The 1,538-nt window shown below is 47.3% G+C and overlaps 1 protein-coding gene across 2 annotated transcripts in view; it reads right to left on the bottom strand.

The window, feature by feature from the left end:
• The window catches only part of LOC125289416 (serine/threonine-protein kinase DCLK2-like), a 10,305-nt gene extending 9,509 nt beyond the window's left edge, over positions 1 to 796 (bottom strand). Inside the window, exon 1 of one of the 2 annotated variants that reach the window (XM_048236231.1) lies at positions 1 to 796. This exon is cut by the window's left edge and continues 410 nt beyond it. The gene's annotated coding sequence lies outside the window, so the exon portion shown is untranslated. The other variant, XM_048236230.1, reaches the window with a different exon arrangement.
• Positions 797 to 1,538: the final 742 nt, after the last annotated feature.

Here is a 1,538-nt window from a genome sequence, read left to right as displayed (position 1 = left end):
TCTCGCGCACAGGACACCGGTCGGGATTAGGCTACCGGAGCCTTGGGGTTAACAGTGATCGGCGAGCATGTGGTTATCTGAGGAGTGATCACGAGTTCCAGCCAATTACACGAATATGCACGCCACGTTAGCGGTATACTTTCCGTCCTGAGACAACGTTTTGGAAAGAGGACATGATCCAAACCCGATACAAAAGAGCCACGCGCCACCTGTTCCCGTTCGCTAGTAGGCTGGTCCACAAAGACATACGTCACAGCAGACGCACACATAACACAGACACACTGAAATTAATGGGATGTGATAACAGTACCCGCCCTTCACAAGGCAAATCTGCGTTGATTACTGGACAGGATGCCAAATGGATGACAGCAGTCTCGTCAGTCAAGACAATCCATTTTCATCCCAGACAGTTCCCTGGCAACACTGATCTATCTGACGTGCGGTTGTCAGTATAGGTGGCCTCTGAAGTCTCCCCTATAACCTCGCATGCGCAGACCCCCACCAGTCAACCTCGGGGAGATAAGGGAATCCGCAAGGTGACGCAGAATCCGCCGTCTCGTGTAGCATTCACCTGACGACAGCGAGATCCGTTTGGCAGAGAGTGTCCTGTGTGTTGAATTATTAGAGCAGCATGGCTGCTGCAAGAAGTGCGCGCCCTATGCCTCGAGCAGGGGGCCGTCTGTGTGCGCAGCAGCAGCACCGATTCAGCACCGCTGGGTCCTAATGCGTGCGCGTGGATGATGAATGTGTAATGCCCAGTACCAGAGTACCCTCTCCCTGCCCTTTTTTTCCTGGTGGATGGATCTCTGCAGTATAGACTACGGGGTTCCACTATTCAGGCCAGCCACTGTGTGCAGAATCCAGCCTAATGACTAACCAAATGAAAACCATCATTTGCCATTTTTTTTAAATAAATAGAGAATAACAGAAAATGTAGCCTTATTGTTACTGGATAGTTCTGTAGACCTACTCCAATGTGCACACATTTGTCCTCTTTGTCTCTTTGCCCTTGTGCAGTTCATAGGGTTCCATTTTGACTGTTGGCATAATACGCTTTTGCCATAATACAGCTATGGAAAGTTTCACAGATGAAGTGATAAATAAAAGCCAATAGCTGCATCTCAGCTATTCTGACAAACATTCTAACAGACGTCTGCTGACCCAATGGCAGTAATCTTGTCCATCCAGTAATGCAGACACACAGGTAGTAACATGCTGAGTGAAATCCGTTATGTCCTGGCTTAAACCAAGACTATTTTCACTACCTTCAAAACATCAAGTTGAAATATAGCCTACTGATTAAACGTGTTGGCTACTGTTTCAACAGTGAAAACTGAGAATATTATCCCAACGTGAAATGTAAAATGTATTGGGGCAATGGCTGGTCATCATAAATAAATCATACATGGAAATTGCAAGCCTAATTCCCAAGGGGAACCAAAAAGCCTACCGCCGGCTTACCTTGCTTGCTTTGTCCTCTTATATGAGGGCTTTGAAAGAACTCGCGGTAGACAGTCGGCCTATGATAAGCAGTGTGG

The sequence above is a fragment of the Alosa alosa genome, chromosome 24 (assembly GCF_017589495.1).
Source record: "Alosa alosa isolate M-15738 ecotype Scorff River chromosome 24, AALO_Geno_1.1, whole genome shotgun sequence".
NCBI lineage: Eukaryota > Metazoa > Chordata > Actinopteri > Clupeiformes > Clupeidae > Alosa > Alosa alosa.
Note: the sequence above shows the minus strand (reverse complement) of the source record. Positions and strands in the feature narration are given on the sequence as shown.